Source organism: Manis pentadactyla, chromosome 4 (genome assembly GCF_030020395.1).
Source record: "Manis pentadactyla isolate mManPen7 chromosome 4, mManPen7.hap1, whole genome shotgun sequence".
Classification (NCBI taxonomy): Eukaryota; Metazoa; Chordata; class Mammalia; order Pholidota; family Manidae; genus Manis; species Manis pentadactyla.
The window spans coordinates 110,524,604-110,548,983 of NC_080022.1; the positions used below are offsets into that span (position 1 = coordinate 110,524,604).

General features: G+C 37.9%; 1 protein-coding gene across 6 annotated transcripts in view; it reads right to left on the reverse strand.

The window, feature by feature from the left end:
- LOC118920045 (histone H2B type 2-F) overlaps nt 1-24,380 on the reverse strand; it is a 110,117-nt gene that overhangs the window by 55,532 nt on the left and 30,205 nt on the right. The gene's annotated exons all lie outside the window — the stretch shown is intronic.

The window sequence follows — 24,380 nt, forward strand, 5'->3', positions numbered from 1 at the left end:
AGGGACCCCAGGAAGACAATATCAAGACATAATAATTAAAATGGCAAAGATCAAAGACAAGGAGAGAGTACTGACAGCAGTCAGAGAGACAAAAGGGAAACCTCACCAGTCTGTCAGCAAACTTCTCAGCAGAAATTTTATAGGCCAGAAAGGAGTGGCATGAAATACTTAATGTTCTGAAACAGAAGGACCTCCAACCAAGAATCCTCTACTCAGCAAGAGTATCATTTAAATTTGAAACAGGGATTAAACAATTTCTAGATAAACAACACTTGAAGGAATTCACTTGCAGGATATATTAAAGGAACTGCTGTAGATGGAAATGACTCTAAAGCTAAATAGCTTTCAACACTGAAAATAAGCCAACAGTAAAATAAAGGTAGTAGACCAATTAATTGCCAAGTATGTACAAAATTAAAACAAAAGAAGCAAAATAACTATACACATAATCAGTAGAGGGATACACAAAAAGTGAAGATTATGACATCTAATACAAAAAACATGCAGGAAGAAGAAGAAGGAAGAAAAAGTATCTTTAGATTGTGTTTGAAATAGAGTAATAAGCAATTTAAGATAGACTATTATATAGTAAAGAAGTTATCCTTGAACTTTTGGTAACCACAAAACTAAACCCTACAACAGATATAGAGAAAAATTAAAAAGAGAAACCTAGTCACAACACTAAAAAAAAACCATCAAATAATGAGAAGAGTATAAGAGAGAAAGAAATGAACAGAGAGGAGACATAAAAACCAGAAAATAATAAAACAGCAACAAGTACATACCTATCAATAATCACCTTAAATGTAAATGGACTGAATGCACCAATAAAAAGACATAGAGTGGCAGAATGGATGAAGAAACATGACCTGTCTATATGCTGCCTACAAGAGACTTGTTTCAGACCCAAAGACATACACAGACTAAAAGTGAATGGAAGGAAAAAGATTTCATGCAAATAATAGGGAGAAAAAAGCAGGAGTAGCAGTACTCATATCAGACAAAATAGACTTCAAAACAGAGAAAGTAATAAGAGACAAAGAAGGATATTACATAATGATAAAGGAGACAGTCCAACAAGAGGATATAACCCATCATTGTATCTATGCACCCATCATTGGAGCACCTAAATATGTTAAACAAATACTAACAGAATTAAAGGGGGAAATAGATAGCCCTACATTCATTTTAGGAAACTTTAACACACCGCTTACATTGATACACTGATCAACCAGACAGAAAATAAACAAGGGAACAGAGGCACTAAACAATACATTAGATCAAATGGACTTAACAGATACCTACAGAACATCCAAATGTAGCAGGACATACATTTTCCTCAAGGGTACATGGAACATTCTCCAGAATAGATCACATACTAGGCCACAAGAACCTCAGTAAATTCAAAAAGATTGAAATTGTATCAAGCAGCTTCTCAGACCACAATGGTATGAAACTAGAAATAAATTACACAAAGGAAGCAAAAAGACTTACAAACATGTGGAGGCTAAACAACATGTTTTTAAATAACCAAAGGTTCAATGACCAAACTAAAACAGAAATCAAGCAATACATGGAGACAAATGAAAACAAAAACACAACAGCCCAAAATCCGTGGGAGGCAGCAAAAGCAATTCTAAGAGGAAAGTACATAGCAATACAGGCTTACGTCAAGAAAGAAGAACAATCCCAACTGAACAATCTAAACTCACAATTAATGAAACTAGAAAAAGAACAAATGAAACCCAAGATAGTAGAAGGAAGGACATAATAAAGATCAGAGCAGAAATAAAATTGAGAACAAAACAATAGAAAAAATCAATGAAACCAGGAGCTGCTTCTTTGAGAAAATAAACAACATAGATAAACCCTTAGCCAGACTTATCAAGAAAGAAAGGAGAGTGTACACACATAACCAGAATCAGAAACAAAGAAGGAATAATCACAACAGATACTACAGAAATACAAAGAATTAGTAGAGAATACTATGAAGAATTATATGCCAATAAATTGAACAACTTAGAAGAAATGGACAACTCTCTAGAAAAGTACAACCTTCTGAGACTGACCCAGGAAGAAAAAGAAAATATGAACAGACCAATTAACAGCAATGAAATCAAATTGGTAATCAAATTACTCCCAAAAATAAAACTCCAGTGCCAGACAGCTTCACTGCTGTATTCTACTAAACATTTAAAGAAGAGCTAGCACCCATCCTTCTTAAAGTATTCCAAAAAGTAGAAGAGGGAATACTTCCAAACTCATTTATGAGGCCAGAATTTTTTTAATACCAAAACCAGACAAAGATACCACAAAAAAAGAAAATTAAAGGCCAATATCCCTGATGAACATAGATGCAAAAATCTTCAACAAAATATTAGCAAACTGAATCTGAAAATACACCAAAAAAGGTTATCCATCATTACCAAATGGGATTTATTCCAGGGATGCAAGGATGATACAATATTCAAAGCTCAATCAATATCATACATTACATTAATAAAAAGGATCAAAACCACATGATAATCCCAACAGATGCTAAAAAAGCATTTGACAAAATTCAATATCCATTCATGATAAAAACTCTCAGCAAAGTGGGTTTAGAGGGTACATACCTCAACATAATAAAGGCTATATATGACAAACCCACAGACAACACCATACTTCATAGCAAAAAGCTGAAAGCTTTTCCTCTAAGATCAGGAACAAGACAAGGATGTCCACTCTCACCACTTTTATTCAACATAGTTCTGGAGGTCCTTGCCACACAATCAGACAACACAGTGATAAAAGGCATCCAAATTGGTAAGGAAGAAGTCAAACTGTCACTATTTGCAGATGACACAATATTATACATAGAAAACTCTAAAGACTCCACCAAAAAACTACTAGAACTAATAACTAAATTTAGCAAAATTGCAGAATACAAAATTAATACACAGAAATCTGTTGCATTCCTATATACTAACAATGAACCATGAGAAAGAGAAATCAGGAAATCAACTCCATTTACAAGGGCATCAAAAGGAATAAAATACCTAGGAATTAATCTAACCAAGACCTATACTCTGAAAACTACAAGATAATCATTAGAGAAATTAAAGAAGACACCAAAAAATGGAAATCTATCCTGTGCTCATGGACAGGAAAAATTAATATTGTAAAAATGGCCATCCTGCCCAAAGCAATTTACAGGTTCAATGCAATTCCTATGAAAATACCAACAGCATTCTTCAATGAACTAGAACAAATAGTTCTAAAATTCATATGCAACCACAAAAAAACCTGAATTGCCAAAGCAATCCTGAGGAAGAAGAACAAAGCTAGGGGGATTATGCTTCCTGATTGTACTACAAAGCTACAGTAATCAAAACAGATGGTACCAGCACAAGAACAGACCTATAAATCAATGGAACAGACTAGAAAGCCCAGATATAAACCCAGGCATATAAGGTCAATTAATATATGATAAAGGAGCCATGAATATGCAATTGGGAATAGACAGCCTCTTCAATGACTGGTGTTGGCAAAACTGGACAGCTACATGTAATAGAATGAAACTGGATTACTGTCTAACTCCATACAGAAAAGTAAACTTGAAATGGATCCAAGACCTGAATGTAAGTCATGAAACCATAAAACTTTTAGAAGAAAACATAGGCAAAAATCTCTTGAATATAAACATAAGGAACTTTTTCCTGAACACATCTCCTTGGGCAAGGGAAACAAAATAAAAAATGAACAAGTGGGACTACATCAAACTAAAAACCTTCTGTACAGCAAAGGACACAATCAGGAGAACAAAAATGCAACATATAGTATTGGAGAATATATTTGTAAGTAACTCATCTGATAACGGCTTCACATCCAAAATATATAAAGAACTCATATGCCTCAATGCCCCCCCAAAAAATAACCCAATTAAAGAATGGGCAGAGGACCTGAACAGACACTTGTCCAAAGAAGAAGTTCAGATGGCAAACAGGAACATAAAAAGGTGCCCAACATCACTAATCATCAGGGAAATGCAAATTAAAACCACAATCAGATATCACCTCACAGCAGTTAGAATGGCCACTACCCGAAAGATAAAAAATAAATTCTGGCGAGGATGCAGAGAAATAGGAATCCTTCTACACTGTTTGTGGGATGGCAAATTGGTGTAACTGCTGTGGAGAGCAATATGGAGGTTCCTCAAAAAACTAAAAATAGAAATACCATTTGATCCAGTAGTAATCCCATTCCTTGGAATTTATCTGAGGAAAACAAAGTCCATGATTCAAAAAGACATATGCACCCCTGTTTATCACCGTACTGTTTGCAACAGCCAAGATATGGAAGCAACCTAAGTGTCCATCGATAGATGAATGGATAAAGAGGTGGTACATATACACAACAGAATATTATTCAGCCATAAGAAGAAAAGAAATCCCACCATTTGCAACAATATGGATGGATGTAGAGGTTATTATGCTCAGTGAAATAAACCAGTCAGAGAAAGACAAATACCATATGATTTCACTTATTTTGTGGAATACAAAAACAAAGCAAAACAGAAAGAACAAAACAGCATTAGACTCATAGACACTGAGAAATGACTAGTGGTTACCAAAGGGGAGGGGAGTGAGCTTGGGCTGGGCAGGGGGGACTCTTGAACCACTGTGATATACATTTGATTATAATTTAAAAATTAGGTATAAGACTATTCCCTGCAGTGCTGGCCATAAGAGTAAAACAAAAATAACATGCAGGTCTTGAAGAGAGGTAGGTAAAATAAGTTGTGGTACAGCCATACAGTGGAAAACTGGACACAAAACAGTGTGATAGTTATGAATATAGGCTTTGAATTTATATTTCAGTGAACTCCCATCTCTCTCAGATTGTCCTGAGCTCTTTCCAGACCTTTCCTTCTTGCTTTTCATTTGTATCTGTCAACTATTGCTCTATGCTAATCTCAAAATCTCAGGGGCATACAACAATAAACACTTATTTCTCACTGGAAGTTTGCAGGTCAACTGGGTCAGCTCTACTTCAGGCTATGATGGCTAGGACAGCTCTACCTCACAACACAGCTGGCTAGCCAGAGTAATATTCTTGTTATGACAATCACAGAAGCACAAGGAGGCAAGAGATAATATGTGAAGCTTCCTAATGTCAAGGTTCAGAATTAGCGCAATGCTGTTTCCTCCCACATTCATTGGCCTCTGAAAGTCATGTGGACAAGCCAAAGCTAAGAGTCAGAGAAGTGCCCTCAGCCCTCATGAGGCTGCAGAGATACTGTAGATTCAGGGAGGGGTGAGAAATTCAGGCCAGTAATTCAATCTACAACATTATTTCTCATCATTTGTAATTGTTGGTGAGATTGCTACCCAACTCCTTTTTTGCCCTTATTGAACTCATTCTAGTTTCTGTTTAATTTTATTTCTATCTTAGCAGAATATCTTTTTTTTATTAAGGTATCATTGATATACACTCTTATGAAGGTTTCACATGAAAAATATTGTGGTTACTATATTCACCTATATTATCAAGTTCCCCCACATCCCATTGCAGTCACTGTCCATCAGTGTAGTAAAAAGCCACAGAGTCACTACTTGTCTTCTCTGTGCTACATTGTCTTCCCCATGATCCCCCCACACCATGTGCACCAATCATAATGCCCCTCAATCCCCTTCTCCTTCCTCCCCACCCACCCTCCTCCACCCCTCCCCTTTGATAACCGCTAGTCCCTTCTTGGAGTCTATGAGTCTTCTTAGCAGAATACTTTTAAAAATCTTTCTGTATCTTTACAACTCTGCCTCAGGAACCAGCTTTGGTGGCATAGAGCCTCCCACCATTCTCTAAAAAATCCCCTCTTAGGGATATTTCCACTCATGTATATGATTTATTTTTCTTCTCTACAGCATTCACATTAAACATTTAATTTCTTTGGATTTAACCAAGATAAACACCCCAAATTCATAATACCTGTAAGGGAGATAGCTTTTTTTTTTTAAACTAAAATAGGACATTAATTCTGCATGCATTTCCAAAGGAATAGAGACCAGTTTGTATTAGGGGAGCTTTTGTAGATGAGTTACTTCTCACATACATGCCTCACAGAGGCTGATATAGAATAATCTGATTCAAGTGATCAACTTTTGTAAGCATTAGCCAGGCTTTGAACCAGTTTTAGAAATGAGGATTTGCCATATTCTAGCTCCAAGAAACAGAATTGGTAGAGAGAGAATATAATCAGAATAAAACTTTATATAAAAAGTTTTATATATAAAAACTTGGATTCTGAGAGTGTTATAAACCCAAAACGCAGTTTCAAACTGGGGTATATGGACTAAAAGTATGAGAATGCAGAGAGCATGCTTCAAGACCTAGGGATGCTTTTCCCAGAAAAGGAACATGATGAAAATGGTCAAAAGAGGCTATTTCCTTTCTCTTTTCGAATGTTGGCTCCAGAGCCTGAGCAGAAACTCTTCAATGTCTTTCAGGTTCAGATTTCACTGCTCTCATCAGCTTGGAGAAATCATGTGACTCTTGACAGTTCTTTTCCTTTGGGGTAGGTTGGCTTAGAGGGGATACAGGCTCTCACTATGAGGATTCAGGACACTTTTTGTCTTCCTTTGGTAACCTAAGCTAGATGACATGAATATGGAGACAACTGTGTTTCTATGGTACATTAGTGCTTATTATATCAAAAAATGGGAAGGGGGACTGAGGTAACACTAAGCCTGGAAGCACCAAATCAAAATAAAGCCTCATCAATAACCATCTATAGGCTGTTGAGTACCACTGGTACTTGATTTTGGGGAAGAGAGTAGAAAGAAACTAAAGAGAGATACACTGATCTCTCCGAGTCTGCATTAATTCTGTCTCCCCAATTCCCCACTCCTTTTCATCTACCAACTGACAAGCTAATATCTCTATTCTTTGGTCTTTTGCAGTTCCAGTTGGTGGGTAAGTGGGTAAGTAATCTCTCACATAAATTCTCTTCCTTTACTACCTTACTACTTCTCAAGGCTGCTGCTTCTCAAGTATCCTGAAGAAAAGAATATAAGGAGAGGATAGAAATGAGAAAGACTTAAAAAGTACATAAAATCCCCTATATTTAGAGTATGATTTTGATAAAATCCTGGTTTTTAGGGTTTCTCTCTAAGACTTCCTAAATGAGCTCTGATCTCTGGACTAAATGCCTGATGTATTTATAATAGCAGGAAAGGGCCAGAATTGCAAAAACACAGAAGTAGCTCTGCTGGGTTTTCCAACATCTCCCAAACCAGTCCTCTTTGGAAGAAAGCTGTATTTTTTTATCAGAGAGAACAAAGTAGGTAACAAAGGCTTGAAAGTGAGGAGTTCGAGCCTGTTTCCAATGCAGATGCTAATTAAGGCCTGAGATTAACCCTCAGAGACACTACAGCACAAATGATAAGAAAATCAGCTCTAATTTACCATTATTTAAAACCCTACTTTATTGCTTACAAACAATGAGACAAAAATTAGTCATTTATTTTTCCCCAAATCTCCAACACCCAGATGCAGATTTAATAAAATGAACAGAGCTCTTTACAGCAGGGTCTGGACACTCTTAATGGCTGGCTTTGGTAGGTTCCCACTTGCCTATTTTTCAATCTAATTAGATGTACACTTTTCTTACAATATTCACAAAATCTAAATGTTCAGACTTTCCCTTTACTACTTAATCCTCAAGTAGACCCGTCAAAGGTAGTGATCACCTTGCAGCCTCCATGTATCACTGTATTCCAATAGGAAAATACAACCCTGTGATGTGAGAAACCCCGTCGGCCTGGTGGCAACTCCACACAGTGGTTTCTCAATGTCACATCCATTCAGACCTTGACCCCCAGATATAGAATCGCTGCTACCGGTGTCAATGACAGTGGTGAATACAGGTGCCAGACAGGTCTATCAATACCAAGTGACCCAGTACAACTGGAAATCCACAGAGGTAAGTATGGCAAGGGGCAGGAGGGCTGGACATTATAAGATCTTCCTTTGTGTTTTGTCCTTTCTTAATGCCAGATATGTGTGCTTTGATTTATCTGAGTTTGACTTTCAACTCTATGTGCCCACCAGGTGAAATTAAGTCAAGATATGCAACTGGGACAACTGTGAATAGGGTATCTAGAGTAAAACTCAGACACTGAGATTTAGTTATTCAAAATTACCTAGTTTTGTTGAAAAAAGTTATGCTTACACATAGTAAATAATTCAGAGAGATGTGCAGTGATGAACAATGAAGTCTTTCTCCAGTAGGGGTTAGTGGGACCAAAATTCCTAGTCTGACGCACCTTCCAAAGAAACAAAACTGTTAATATACATGAACTTTTAAAAAAACTAGTTGGTAGAATTGTCAAAATGGCCATCCTGCCTAAAGCAATTTACAGATTCAATGCAGTCCCTATCAAAATAACAACAGCATTCTTCAATGAACTAGAGCAAATAGTTCTAAAATTCATATGGAACCACAAAAGACCCCGAAGAGCCAAAGCAAACCTGAGAAGGAAGAGTAAAGCAGGGGGAATTATGCTCCCTGACTTCAAGCTCTACTACAAAGCCACAGTAATCAAGACAACTTGGTACTGGCACAAGAACATACCCATAGACCAATGGAACAGACTAGAGAGCCCTGATATGAACCCAAGCATATATGGTCAACGAATATATGATAAAGGAGCCATGGATATACAATGGGTAAATGACAGCCTCTTCAACACCTGTAGTTGGCAAAACTGGACAGTTACATTTAAGAGAATGAAACTGGATTACTGTCTAATGCCATACACAAAAGTAAACTTGAAATGGATCAAAGACCTGAATGTAAGTTATGAAACCATAAAACCCTTAGAAAAAAACATAGGCAAAAATATCTCAGACATAAACATGAGCAACTTCTTCATGAACATATCTCCCCAGGCAAGGGAAACAAAAGCAAAATGAACAAGTGGGACCATCAAACCAAAAAGCTTCTGTACACCAAAGGACACCATCAGTAGAACAAAAAGACATCCTACAATATGGGAGAATATATTCATAAATGACATATCGATAAGGGGTGACATCCAAATTATATAAAGAGCTCACATACCTCAATAAACAAAAAGCAAATAAGCCAATTAAAAAATGGGCAGAGGATCTGAACAGACACTTCTCCAAAGAAGAAATTCAGATGGTCAACAGGCACATGAAAAGATGCTCCACATCGCTAATCACCAGAGAAATGCAAATTAAAACCACAATGAGGTATCACCACACCAGTAAGGATGGCTGCCATCCAAAAGACAAACAACAACAAATGTTGGCGAGGCTGTGGAGAAAGGGGAACCCTCCTACACTGCTGGTGGGAATGTAAGTTAGTTCAACCATTGTGGAAACCAGTAAGGAGGTACATCAAAATGCTCAAAACAGACTTACCATTTGACCCAGGAATTGCACTCCTAGGAATTTACCCTAAGAATGCAGCAATCAAGTATGAGAAAGATCAGTGCACCCCTATGTTTATCACAGCACTATTTCCAATAGCCAAGAATTGGAAGCAACCTAAATGTACATCGATAGATGAATGGATAAAGAAGATGTGGTACATATACACAATGGAATACTACTCAGCCATAAGAAAAGGGCAAATCCAATCATTTGCAGCAACATGGATGGAGCTGGAGGGTATTATGCTCAGTGAAACAAGCCAAGCGGAGAAAGAGAAATACCAAATGATTTCACTTATCTGTGGAATATAAGAACAAAGGAAAAACTGAAGGAACAAAACAGCAGCAGAATCACAGAACTCAAGAATGGACTAACAGGTACCAAAAGGAAAGGGACTGTGGAGGATGGGTGGGTAGGGAGGGATAAGGGGGGGGAGAAGTAGGGGGGAATTAATATTAACATGCATGGGGGGGTAGGATAAAAGGGAGGGCTGTACAACACAGAGAAGGCAAGTAGTGATTCTACAACATTTTGCTATGCTGATGGACAGTGACTGTAAAGGGGTTTATAGGGGAGAGCTGGTATAGGGGAGAGCCTAGTAAACATAATATTCGTCATGTAAGTGTAGATTAGTGATACCAAAAACAAAACAAAACAAAACAAACAAACAAAAAAAGGGCAGTTCCTGTGTGGTAACCTCCAATGAGTTCTACACAAGGGTATAAAGGGCATATAAAAGTGTAGGCAAAGGGTCTGTTTGCGTTTATACAGAAGATCAAAGCCTAATTGGGCTACCCCGAAAATGAACTAAGATACGATATGAAAGAGAACTTCCAACATCAGTACTCTCTGGAAGACTCATGCCAGAAGATGATCATCAAAAAACCCCAAAAAAGATCCACGCACTGCTACAGCTGTAGATGCACTCATCCCACCAGCTCCTGGACTTGCCATGGGAATGAAGGAGATATCTAAGCTGGCCTGTGCATACAGTAAAACAACAAATTTGACTGGATCTATACTGTTGGAACTCAATCAAGAATTAGGAGAAGTGCAAATTGTAGCACTCCAAAATCTTACAACTACAGACTATTTACTGTTAAAAGAATATATGGGATGTGAACATTCCCCAGGAATGGGTTGTTTTAATTTGTCTGATTTCTCTCAGACTGTTCAAGTTCAGTTGGACAATATCCACCATATCATAGATAAGTTTTCACAAATGCCTAAGGTGCCTAACTGGTTTTCTTGGTTTCACTGGAGATGGCTGGTAATTACAGGTATGCTTTGGTTATGTAACTATACTCCTATTATGTTATTGTGTGTGCGCAATTTAAGTAGCAGCTTAAAACCCTATACATGCTGAAGTTACTCTACAAGAAGATATGTCAAAGAAATAGTCAATCTTCCCATGTTTTCTTCCGCCTGCTACTTCTATAGCTTTTCTTCTTCCTTCCTAATTACAACTCTTAAATAGAATTCGTGCTTCATATCAAATTTACCGAGTATCATAATTCTTCCAAGTGGTAAAGATACCTCAAGACAAATGCTGGGCATAGAAGCTACAGGGCATAAATATGCAAAGTGATAAAAAGCTAACCATTTCAAACTATAAGGCTTCTCTCTCACTTACCAACTTTACATTTCCCTGTATGGCCCCGGAAGATGACTGGTTAGCCAGAGACGGGTAAGATTCCTCAAGGGAGGAACAACCTAAGACAGGCACAGTCGCAGGGGGGTCATCAGGTGAGAAATTGGGGATCAACAGAGGTGAGGCTTAGAACCTCCCCCCTCCCCTGTTCTGAGAGAAATCTTCTGCATACGTGGATGTTTTATTGCCCTTGTCTAGCTTGGATTAACACATAGTCTACAGGCACACACCTGATCACCTACATTTGCTCTCTTACAACACTAAACTATGTTTTCTACCTTTATCTTGTATCTACCTACCACCTCAGCATTTTATTAAAAATAATAATAATAAAGAGAGAAATGTGGTAACCACATATAAATCAAGTATGAAAACCAAATGAGTATTCATATTTGAACTGACTGTTTATAGTTCATAATGCATGAGCAAAACCGAAAGTTTCTGTGATGACTGCCCTTGTACTGTTCACTATGTAACTTATTCATTATGTAAGAATTTGTTCTCCATGTAAGAACTTGTTTGTTATGCCTCAGAAGATTTTAAACTGACGAAAATTAGGCTTGGGGTGGATTAATGATTATGCATTGAGCTTTGACTCCCCTATACAGAATTTTATTGTCGTTAACAACCATTTGATCAATAAATATGAGAGATGCCCCCACAAAAAAAAAAAAAAAAAAGGACAGACTTCCAATGGTAAAATAAATAAGTAACCGGGATGTAATGTATAGCATAAGGAATATAGTCAAGATATTGTAACAGCTTGGTAGGGTGACAGCTGGAACCTAGAATTATGTATATAAATGTTTTATCACTGTGTTGTACACTTGAAACTAATGTAATGTAATACTGTGCGTCAACCTCCCTTCAATAAAAAATAATTATCTAAAAAAATTAAATTAAATTAAATTAAATTAAATTAAGAAAAAAAAAAAACCACAATGAGATTTGCCTCACACCAGTAAGGATGGCCACCATCCAAAAGACAAACAACAACAAATGTTGGTGAGGTTGTGGAGAAAGGGGAACCCTCCTACACTGCTGGTGGGAATGGTAAATTAGTTTAACCATTGTGGAAAGCAGTATGGAGGTTCCTCAAAAAGCTCAAAATAGACATACCATTTGACCCAGGAATTCCACTCCCGGGAATTTACCCTAAGAATGCAGCAGCCCAGTTTGAAAAAGACATATGCACCCCTATATTTATCACAGCACTATTTACAATAGCCAAGAAATGGAAGCAATCTAAGTGTCCATCAGTAGATGAATGGATAAAGGAGATGTGGTACATATACATAATGGAATATTATTCAGCCATAAGAAGAAAACAAATCCTACCATTTGCAACAACATCAATGGAGCTAGAAGGTATTATGCTCAGTGAAATAAGGCAGTTCGAGAAAGACAAGTATCAGATGATTTCACTCATCTGTGGAGTATAAGAACAAAGACAAAACTGAAGGAACAAAACAGCAGCAGAATCACAGAACCCAAGAATGGACTAACAGTTACCAAAGGGAACAGGCTGGGGAGGATGGGTGGTAAGGGAAGGACAAGGGGGAAAATGGGGTATTACGATTAGGACACATAATGTAGTGTGTGTGGGGAGGGATACAGGGAAGGCAGTATAACACAGAGGAAACAAGTAGTGATTCTATAGCATCTTACTATGCTGATGGACAGTGACTGGAATGGGGCATGTGGTGGGGACTTGATAATAGGGGGAGTCTAGTAACCATAATGTTGCTCATGTAACCGTACATTAATAATACCAAGAAAAAAAAGTTTAAAAAAAAGTAGTTGTTAGAATATATACTGTCCTATAACTTAGTTTTATCATTTCAAATATGTTGAAGAGAGAGTCATATCAATAGAGACCTACCTTGAACTTTCAAATGTCTGCCTTATGGCTGTGCTATAATTGGTTTAATCATTCACCCTATTAGTAAACTTCTCTGTGTTTTCATTCCTTTGCTTTTACAAGCAGTACTGCAACAAACAACTTTATATATATAGTCTGAGGTGCATTTCATAGTACATCTGTGAGATAATATTCTGGACATGGAATTGCTGTGAGACTTCAAGCATTTTAAAGTTTGATAAATAGAAGTAGGAAAATAAAACCATCCACTCAAATCTGTAAGAGTTGGAGATGGAGACTGCAATACTCTTGAGGGCAAAGTGTTTGATTATTTAGGACAAATCATTGAAATGGGTTATTTTTGAACGGGTTATTTTGAACTCAAAAGGCATATGTTGAAAGTTCTTTGTAATTGATAATACAAACTTAATCCATTCTGGAGGCAGGATTAGATTTATGTGGAGTAGGTTGCTTTTGGAGGAAATGTGTTTTAGGTAAGGAACTGTTGAGAATGTCAGGAAATGCTAGGTGGGTTCCTCGTGTGTCTCTTAGACACTGGGAATCATCAGTTCCTAGAGAGGTGAGGGGATTAGACAGAACTGTTTTTACAGAACTGTGTAGTTTGAGTAGAAGCATTTTACGGTTCAAGTGACCAAAAATGAACTAGGGTTGGGTAGAGACCATTTTCTTTGCCTCTGCACAGACTCTAGAATCCCCAGTATTGCTGACTTATTGAGAATATCTTTTGCATTATTTTATATATTACATTATTACATTATACATCTTTTTATATTTTTTGTGAATTTTTAAGTATTACATACAATAATAAACCTTAAGCATACACCTCAGTGAATTTTTACAAAATAAATAGCACCCAGTTCAAGAAATAGAACATTTCCAGAATCACAGAAAGCCCTTCTTGTCCATTTCTAGTCACCCACCCTCAACACTGAATCCTAACTCCACAGGTTTTCACCTGTTTTTTAGCTTCATATAAGTGGATACAGTATGATATAGTATGTTCTCTTTTGTGTCTGGCTTCTTTTTCTCATATTGATTGTGAGATTCATAGATGTTGGAAAGTTACAGTTTATTTGTCCTCATTACTGTATAATATTCCATATCTATCCATTCTATTGATCAACTCTTGGGCTGTTTCCAGTTTGGTCTTTTACAAATAATACCCCTTTGGATTTTTGTACATGTCTTTTGGTGCATGCATGTTCACATATCTGTTGGAATATGCCTCAAAGTGGAACTGCTGAGTGATAAAATATGCATATATTCGGCTTTAGTTCTTTAGAGTGGTTATGCCATATTATACTCCTGCAAGCAGAATGTGAGAGTTTTGTTTGCTCCTCATCTACACGACACTAGGTGTTTTCTATATTTTTTATTTTAGCCATTCTGGTATATGTGCAATAATATTACATCATGGTTTTGATTTTCATTTCCCTGATGACCAATGATGTTGAACATTTTTTTTACATGCTTATTATCCTCTTTTTTTTTTTGAGAGGGCATCTCTCATATTTATATTTATTGATCAAATGGTTGTTAACAACAATAAAATTCTGTATAGGGGACTCAATGCACAATCATTAATCCACCCCAAGCCTAATTCTCGTCAGTCTCCAATCTTCTGAAGCATAACAAACAAGTTCTTACATGGTGAACAAATTCTTATATAGTGAATAAGTTCTTACATGGTGAACAGTGCAAGGGCAGTCATCACAGAAACTTTTGGTTTTGATCACGCATTATGAAATATAACCAATCAGGTCAAATATGAATATTCGTTTGATTTTTATACTTAATTTATATGTGAATCCCACATTTCTCCCTTATTATTATTATTATTATTATTTTTAATAAAATGCTGAAGTGGTAGGTAGATGCAAGATAAAGGTATAAAACATAGTTTAGTGCTCTAAGACGGCAAATGTAGATGATCAGGTGTGTGCCTATAGACTAAGTATTAATCCAAGCTAGACAAGGGCAACAAAACATCCACGTATGCAGAAGATTTCTCTCAAAATGGGGGGGTGAGGTTCTAAGCCTCACCTCGGCTGAACCCCAGTTTCTCACCTGATGGACCCCCTGTGACTGTGCCTGTCTTAGGTTGTTCCTCCCTTGAGGAATCTTACCCGTCTCTGGCTAACCAGTCATCTTCCGGGGCCATACAAGGAAATGTAAACTTGGTAAGTGAGAGAGAAGCAATATTGTTTGAAAAGGTTAGCTTTTTACTTCTTTGCAGATTTATGCCCTGTGGCTTTTATGCCCAGCATTTGTCTTGAGGTATCTTTACCACTTGGAAGAATTATGATACTTGGTAATTTCGATATGAGGCACAAATTCTATTTAAGGGTTGTAATTAGGAAGGAAGAAGAGAAGCTATAGAAGTAGCAGATGGAAGAAAACATGGGAAGATTGATTATTTCTTTGATATATCTTCTTGTAGAGTAACATAAGCATGTATAGGTTTTAAACTACTAATTAAATTGTGCACACACATTAACATAATAGGAATACAGGTACATAACCAAAGAAGACCTACAATTACCAGCCATCCCCAGTGAAACCAAGAAAACCAGTTAGGCACCCTAGGCATTTGTGAAAACTTATCAATGATATGATGGATATTGTCTAACTGAATTTGAATAGTTTGAGAAAAATCAGACAAATTAAAACAACACATTCCTGGGAACTGTTCACATCCCATATGCTCTTTTAACAGTAGATAGTCTGTAGTCACAACATTTTGGAGCGCTGCAACTTGCACTTCTCCTAATTCTTGGTTGAGTTCCGACAGTATAGACCCAGTCAAATTTGTTGTTTTACTGTATGCACAGGCCAGTTTAGATATCTCCTTCTTTATTCCAAAGGCAAGTCCAGGAACTGGTGGGATGAATGCAGCTACAACTGCAACAGCACCAGGATCTTTGTTGAAGTTTTTTGATGATCATCTTCTGGAATGACTCTTCCAGAGAATGTTGATGTTGGAAGTATTGTATCTTAATTCGTTTTCTGGGTAGCCAAATTAGGCTTTGATCCTCTGTATAAACACAAACAAACCCTTTGCCCACACTTTCATATGCCCTTTATATCATCGTGAAGAACTTATTGGATATCACCACACAGGAACTGCTTTTTTTTTTTTTAAGAGAAAGGAATATTATCAGAAAATGTACTTCCATAGCTGATCATCTGAAACCCTTTAAATGATCAAAATTAAGGATATTTAAAGCATGCATTAATCGTTGATTTACACTTAGTTTTGTCCTATCAGGGAGTAATCCCCCTTTTCTTTCTTTTTTTTTTTGTTATCATTTAATCTACAATTACATGAAGAATATTATATTTACTAGGCTCTCCCCTATACCAGGTCCCCCCCACAAACCCCTTTACAGTCACTGTCCCTCAGCATAGCAAAATGTTGTAGAATCACTACTTGTCTTCTCTGTGTTGTACAGCCCTCCTCTTTCTCCTCCCCCATTATGCATGCTAATCATAATACCCCTTTTCTTCTTCCCCCCTAATCCCTCCCTATCCACCCATACTCCGCAGTCCCTTTTCCTTTGGTACCTGTTAGTCCATTCTTGGGTTCTGTGATTCTACTGCTATTTTGTTCCTTCAGTTTTTCCTTTGTTCTTATACTCCACAGATGAGTGAAATCATTTGGTATTTGTCTTTCTCCGCCTGGCTTATTTCACTGAGCTGAATACCCTTTAGCTCCATCCATGTTGTTGCAAATGGTAGGATTTGTTTTATTCTTATGGCTGAGTAATATTCCACTGTGTATATGTACCACATCTTCTTTATCCATTCATCTACTGATGGACACTTAGGCTGCTTCCAATTCTGGGCTATTGTAAATAGTGTTGCGATAAACATAGGGGTGCATTGGTCTTTCTCATACTTGAGTGCTGTGTTCTTAGGGTAAATTCCTAGGAGTGCAATTCCTGGGTCAAATGGTAAGTCTATTTTGAGCATTTTGAGGAGCTTCCATATTGCTTTCCACAATGATTGAACTAATTTACATTCCCACCAACAGTGTAGGAGGGTTCCCCTTTCTCCACAACCTCACCAACATTTGTTGTTGTTTGTCTTTTGGATGGTAGCCATCCTTACTGGTGTGAGGTGATACCTCATTGCGGTTTTAATTTGTATTTCTCTTATAATTAGTGAGGTGGAGCATCTTTGCATGTGTCTGTTGGCCATCTGTATTTCTTTTTTAGAGAACTGTCTGTTCAGTTCCTATGCCCATTTTTTAATTGGATTATGTGTTTTTTGTTTGTTGAGGTGGGTGAGCTCTTTATATATTTTGAACGTCAAGTCTTTATTGGATATGTCATTTACAAATATATTCTCCCATACTGTAGGGAACCTTTTTGTTCTATTGACAGTGTCTTTTGCTGTACAGAAGCTTTTCAGCTTAATATAGTTCCATTTGTTCATTTTTGCTGTTGTTTTCCTTCCCCAGGGAGATATGTTCAAGAAGAGGTCACTCATGTTTATGTCTAAGAGGTTTTTCCCTATGATTTTTTCTAAGAGTTTTATGGTTTCATGACTTACATTCAGGTCTTTGATCCATTTTGAATTTACCTCTGTGTATGGGGTTAAACAATAGTCCAGTTTCATTCTCCTACATGTAGCTGTCCAGTTTTGCCAGCAGCATCTGTTGAAGAGACTGTCATTTCGCCATTGTATGTCCATGGCTATTTTATCAAATATTAATTGACTATATATGTTTGGATTAATGTCTGGAGTCTCTCATCTGTTCCACTGGTCTGTGGCTCTGTTCTTGTGCCAGTACCAAATTGTCTTGATTACTATGGCTTTGTAGTAGAGCTTGAAGTTGGGGAGTGAGATCCCCCCTACTTTATTCTTCTTTCTCAGGATTGCTTTGGCTATTCAGGGTCTTTGGTGTTTCCATATGAATTTTTGAATTATTTGTTCCCGTTCGTTGAAGAATGTTGCTGGTAATTTGATAGGGATTGCATCAAATCTGTATATTGCTTCGGGCAGGATGGCCATTTTGATGATATTAATTCTTCCTAGCCACGAGCATGGGATGAGTTTCCATCTGTTAGTGTCCCCTTTAATTTCTCTTAAGAGTGACTTGTAGTTTTCAGGGTATAGGTCTTTCACTTCTTTGGTTAGGTTTATTCCAAGGTATTTTATTCTTTTTTGATGCAACTGTGAATGGAATTGTTTTCCTGATTTCTCTTTCTATTGGTTCATTGTTAGTATATAGGAAAGCCACAGATTTCTGTGTGTTAATTTTGTATCCTGCAACTTTGCTGTATTCCAATATCAGTTCTAGTAGTTTTGGAATGGAGTCTTTAGGGTTTTTTATGTACAATATCATGTCATCTGCAAATAGTGACAGTTTAACTTCTTCTTTACCAATCTAGATTCCCTGTATTTCTTTGTTTTGTCTGATTGCCATGGCTAGGACCTCCAGTACTATGTTAAATAACAGTGGGGAGAGTGGGCATCCCTGTCTTGTTCCCGATCTCTGAGGAAAAGCTTTCAGCTTCTCACTGTTCAGTATAATGTTGGCTGTGGGTTTATCATATATGGCCTTTATTATGTTGAGGTACTTGCCATCTATTTCCATTTTGCTGAGAGTTTTTATCATAAATGGATGTTGAATTTTATCAAATGCTTTTTCAGCATCTATGGAGATGATCATGTGGTTTTTGTCTTTGTTTTTGTGGATGTGGTAGATGATGTTGATGGATTTTCGAATGTTGTACCATCCTTGCATCCCTGGGATGAATCCCACTTGGTCATGGTGTATGATCCTTTTGATATATTTTTGAATTCGGTTTCTTAATATTTTATTGAGTATTTTTGCATCTACATTCATCAGGGATATTGGTCTGTAATTTTCTTTTTTGGTAGGGTCTTTGCCTGGTTTTGGTATTAGGGTGATGTTGGCTTCATAGAATGAGTTTGGGAGTATTCCCTCCTCTTCTATTTTTTGGAAAACTTTAAGGAGAATAGGTATTATGTCTTCTCTGTGTGTCTGATAAAATTCCGAGGTAAATCTGTCCGGCCCAGGGGTTTTGTTCTTGGGTAGTTTTTTGATTACCGTTTCAATTTCTTTGCTCATAATTGGTTTGTTTAACTTTTGTGTTTCTTCCTTTGCCAGTCTTGGAGGGTTGTATTTTCCTAGGAAGTTGTCCATTTCTTCTAGGTTTTCCAGCTTGTTGGCACATAGGATTTCATAGTAGTCTTAAATAATTCTTTGTATTTCTGTGGGGTATGTCATGATTTTTCCGTTCTTATTTCTGATTCTGTTAATTTGTGTTGATTCTCTTTTTCTCTTAATAAGTTTGGCTAGAGGCTTATCTATTTTGTTTATTTTCTCAAAGAACCAGCTCTTGGATTCATTGATTTTTGCTATTGATTTATTCTTCTCAATTTTGTTTATTTCTTCTCTCATCTTTATTATGTCCCTCTTTTTGCTGACTTTAGGCCTCATTTATTCTTCTTTTTCCAGTTTCGATAATTATGATGTTAGACTGTTCATTTGGGGTTGTTCTTGCTTCTTCAAGTGTGCCTGGATCGCTATATACTTTCCTCTTAAGACTGCTTTTGCTGCGTCCCACAGAGGTTTGGGCTTTGTGTTGTTGTTGTCATTTGTTTCCATATATTCCTTGATCTCTATTTTAATTTGTTCATTGATCCATTGATTATTTAGGAGCATGTTGTTAAGCCTCCATGTGTTTGTGAGCCTTTTTGTTTTCTTTGTAGAATTTATTTTTAGTTTTATACCTTTGTGGTCTGAAAAGTTGGTTGGTAGAATTTCAATATTTTGGAATTTACTGAGGCTCTTTTTGTGGGCTAGTATGTGGTCTATTCTGGAGAATGTTCCATGTGCACTTGAGAAGAATGTATGTCCTGTTGCTTTTGGATGTAGAGTTCTATAGATGTCTATTAGGTCCATCTGTTCTACTGTGTTGTTCAGTGCCTCCGTGTCCTTACTTATTTTTTGCCCAGTGGATCTATCCTTTGGGGTGAGTGACGTGTTGAAGTCTCCTAAAATGAATGCATTGCAGTCTATTTTCCCCTTTTTGTTAGTATTTGTTTCACATATGCTGGTGCTCCTGTGTTTGGTGCATATATATTTAGAATGGTTATATCCTCTGGGTGGACTGAGCCCTTTATCATTATGTAGTGTCCTTCTTTATCTCTTGTTACTTTCTTTGTTTTGAAGTCTATTTTGTCTGATATTAGTACTGCAACCCCTGCTTTCTTCTCGCTGTTCTTTGCCTGAAATATGTTTTTCCGTCCTTTGACTTTTAGTCTGTACATGTCTTTGGGTTTCAGGTGAGTTTCTTGTAAGCAGCATATAGATGGGTCCTGTTTTTTTATCCATTCTATTATTCTGCATCTTTTGACTGGTGCATTAAATCCATTACATTTAGGGTGACTATTGAAAGATATGTACTTATTGCCATTGCAGGCTTTAAATTCGTGGTTACCAAAGGTTCAAGGTTAGCCTCTTTCGTATCTTACTGCCTAACTTAGCTTGCTTATTGAGCTGTTATATACACTGTCTGGAGATTCTTTTCTTCTCTCCCTTCTTATTCCTCCTCCTCCATTTTTCATATGTTGGGTGTTTTGTTCTGTGCTCTTTCTAGGAGTGCTCCCATCTAGAGCTGTCCCTGTAAGATGCCTGTAGAGATGGTTTGTGGGAGGCAAATTCCCTCAGCTTTTGCTTGTCTGGGAATGGTTTAATTCCTCCATCATATTTAAATGATAATTATGCTGGATACAGTATCCTTGGTTCAAGGCCCTTCTGTTTCATTGCATTCAATATATCATGCCGTTCTCTTCTGGCCTGTAAGGTTTCTGTCGAGAAGTCTGATGATAGCCTGATGTTTGTTCCTTTATAGGGGACCTTTTTCTCACTAGCTGCCTTTAAAACTCTTTCCTTGTCCTTGATCTTTGCCATTTTAATTATTATGTGTCTTGGTGTTGTCCTCCTTGGGTCCTTTCTGTTGGGGGTTCTGTGTATTTCCGTGGTCTGTTCGATTATTTCCTCCCCCAGTTTGGGGAAGTTTTCAGCGATTATTTCTTCAAAGACACTTTCTATCCCTTTTTCTCTCTCTTCTTTTGGTACCCCTATAATACGGATATTGTTCCTTTTGGATTGGTTACACAGTTCTCTTAATATTGTTTCGTTCCTGGAGATCCTTTTGTCTCTCTCTATGTCAGCTTCTATGCGTTCCTGTTCTCTGGTTTCAATTCCATCAATGGCCTCTTGCATCCTATCCATTCTGCTTATAAACCCTTCCAGAGTTTGTTTCATTTCTGTAATCTCCTTTCTGGCATCTGTGATCTCCCTCTGGACTTCATCCCATATCTCTTGCGTATTTCTCTGCATCTCTGTCAGCATGTTTATGATTTTTATTTTAAATTCTTTTTCAGGAAGACTGGTTAGTTCTGTCTCCTTCTCTGGTGTTGTCTCTGTGATCTTGGTTTGCCTGTAATTTTGCCTTTTCATTGTGATAGAAATAGTTTGCAGAGCTGGGACAAGTGACGGCTGGAAGAACTTCCCTTCTTGTTGGTTTGTGGCCTGCCTCTCCTGGGAGAACAGCGACCTCTAGTGGCTTGTGCTAGGCAGCTGCACGCAGACAGGGCTTCTGATTCCTACCTGGCTGCTATGGAGTTTATCTCCGCTGTTGCTGTGGGCATGGCTTGTCTCGGGCTGCTGCTCCAAAATGGTGGAGGTGTGTTGGAGGGGGAGCAGCCATGAGGCTATTTATCTCCGTGAGGGGTCTCCATGCTCCTTGCTGCCCAGTGTGTTAGAGTGCCCAGAGATCCCCAGATTCCCTGACTCTGGACTAAGTGTCCCACCCTGTCCCTTTAAGACTTCCAAAAAGCACTCGCTAAAACAAACAAACAAAGAAAAAAAAGCCACTCACTTTTCTTTGTCCTCAGGCGCCGGCCTCAGGGACCTGCTCACCGATCTTGCTGCCCTCTTTCCCTAGTATCCAGGACCCCCCGCATGCACTGTGTCTGCACTCTGGTCCGGATGGCTTGGGCTGGGTGTTCAGCAGTCCTGGGCTCCCTTCTCCCTCCCAGCTCTGACTCCTCTCCTCCTGCCGGGAGCTGGGGGGAGGGGCGCTTGGGTCCTGCTGGGCTGGGGCTTGTATGTTACCCCCTTCACGAGGTGCTGGGTTCTCGCAGGTGTGGATGTGGTCTGTATGTTGTCCTGTGTCCTCTGGTCTCTATTCTAGGAAGAGTTGTCTTTGTTATATTTTCATAAATATATGTGGTTTGGGGAGGAGATTTCTGCTGCTCTACTCATGCCTCCATCTTGGCTCCGCCTCTCAATCCTCTTTTACAAAGTACCTGTTTTAGTTATTCTGCAAATTTTTTATTGTATTCTGCCTTTTCCTTATTGATTTATAGGAGCTCATATATTTTCTGGATATGTCTTTTTTCATGTGGTACAAATATCTTCCCGTCTGTGGCTTGTCTTTTTACCATATTGCTATGCTGTTTTCTTCTTTCAGTAAATATAATTCCTTAATTTTACTACAGTACAAGTGTTTTGGTTGGTGCTCTCTATGCCCGATTTAAAATGTTTTGCCAAAATCAGCAATGGAGTCAGTTGAAGTTCCACTAGTTCTCAGTCACTTCAATTAAATCTGTGTCTACTGACACCAAGAAAATACAGCTGGTTCTTGGAACCAAGTCCTAGGCACATGGCTTAGAATGAATGTCCTCATCTCACTCCAAGGTGAAAAGATGAGAAGAGTGGTTTTTGAGTAGGAAATTAGTAATGCCTGCTAAAATTGTGTCCCACAAGTTTTGATATGTAATACTCCCATAATCATTTAAGACTAAATATTTTAAATTTCTTTTTTTATTCATGAATAATTTAGACGTGTTTTGGGATGACTTTTTGTTGATTTCTAATTTTATGTCCTTTTGGTCAGAATTTGTATTAAATATTCAGTTTCTTGGTATTTGTTGAAAATTGCTTTGTGATGTAGTATGTCCTCAGTTTTTATAACTGTTCCATGTGTTTGGAAAATAGGTTAATGTTCTCTTTCAAAGGAACAGCATTCTATATAAATCCACAAAATCAAGTCTATTAATTGCCATTCGAATATTTTATCTCTATTATTTTTGACAGTTTCTGATGAAGGTACATTAAAATTTCCCACTAGGTTTGTGGATATATAAAGGAAAGCTGTCTGTGTGTTTGGACAGTGAAACAATGCAGTCTTTGGGAATCTCCTGGGAGTCCTTGGGGATGGGAGTAAGAAAGGGGAGAGTATTTAGAAGCACTATGGCAGCATCCAAGATTGTGAAAACTGTGCTACATATAGTACTGGAATACCTGACTTCCATTTTTAGATCTGCAAGGGAAGAAAGCACTACTGTCTCTTCTTCTCTTTTGACCTCTAAGAACTCCATCCTCATTTAGCCAACCAGCTACCCCAGGAAGGAAAAAGCAATGCATTTTTGGTTATGTATAGAGATGTACATCAAAAGGTAGGGCTCATTTGACTTGGAGCTTGTTTTTATCAGCTGTACCACTGATCTGCACATATCCAAACATTCTTATCACTTTAGAAGCATATATGCATCTGGGCATGTTTGCTATTCTGTGTTTTTGCCTTAGTATGTGTGATCCATTAACAAATTAGTCAAGAGTTAGAGTGCATTAGTTGTCTATTACTGTGTAACAAATTACCACAAACATAGCAACTTAAAAGAACTATATTTATAATCTTTCCATGGGTCAGGAGTCTTGGCACAACCTAGCTGGGTGCTCTACTGAGGCTAGAGTCAGGCTGTTGACTGGGCTATGTTCCTTCCTGAAGCTCTTTCAAGCTCAATGGTCATGGGCAGAATTCAGTTCCTTGTTTCTGTAGACCTGAGGGCCCTACCTTTTTGCCAGCTATAAGTTAGAGGTCAATCTCAGTTCCTGGAGGCACCCTGCCTTACAGCCCTCTCACATGTCAGCTCATTTCTTCGAGGCCAGCAGGAAACTCTCAGTCCAGCTAAAACAGAGTCTTCTATAGTATAACATCACCATGGGAATGACATCCCATAACCTTTGTCAGAGTCTGTCGGCTGGAAGCCAGCCATAGGTTCCACCCACATTCAGTGAGATCATTCAAGGCTGTGACTCACTGGGGTCATCTTAAAATGCCGCCTACCACACAGAGTGAACTGTTTTTGTCCCAGCCAACTTCTGAGATCTGGAAATGAAAGAGAAGGGAATGTGTGCACAGTTGCTGGTAAAGACTACTTTTCTTCCCAACTAAAGATATTTGAGGAATGGGAGGATGGGAGATAGGCCTCAGATTCAGCAGAGCTCTGAGGTTGGAATGTTGCAAGGAGAAAGACCAGCGTCTACTTGGTCTCCTATACTGCTGCCACCATTTACATACA